The sequence below is a fragment of the Penaeus monodon genome, chromosome 15 (assembly GCF_015228065.2).
Source record: "Penaeus monodon isolate SGIC_2016 chromosome 15, NSTDA_Pmon_1, whole genome shotgun sequence".
Lineage (NCBI taxonomy): Eukaryota > Metazoa > Arthropoda > Malacostraca > Decapoda > Penaeidae > Penaeus > Penaeus monodon.
The window spans coordinates 17,342,271-17,342,722 of record NC_051400.1 but is presented as its reverse complement, the minus strand read 5'-3'; positions in this window follow the sequence as shown (position 1 = coordinate 17,342,722).

Here is a 452-nt window from a genome sequence, read left to right as displayed (position 1 = left end):
AATGTGACCAAAACGAGACAAGAATGACCAAGGGAACATGCGGCGAGCCGGAGCCGCCCGCGAGTCAGCGGCGTGGTGCGAGGGCGGCCGTGCGGCGTCAGCGCCCGCAGACCGCTCATTAGGCCACCTCGCTCGCTCTGGCGTCAGCCTTTCCCTCAGGACATGATATTTACAACTTGTTTATGAGCAATTAACTTCGTCTTTGATATTTTATAGATTTCTGCAGGTATTTATTAACGCAGGGGAGCCTTATCACAATGGCTGGCGGAGCAGGTCATATCCATATATCAAGGTGTGATTTATCACTCGTCTTCGAGTCCTACGCTCTACAGCCCGTCGGCCGACAGGACGCGCGGCGGCCTGGCGAGGGGAAGGCGAGGGGTCGGGGCGCATGCGCGTGGCTGGCACCGCGTCGCGCAGGGGCTTCCGATGCCTGGGTCGGCGCTCGTGCT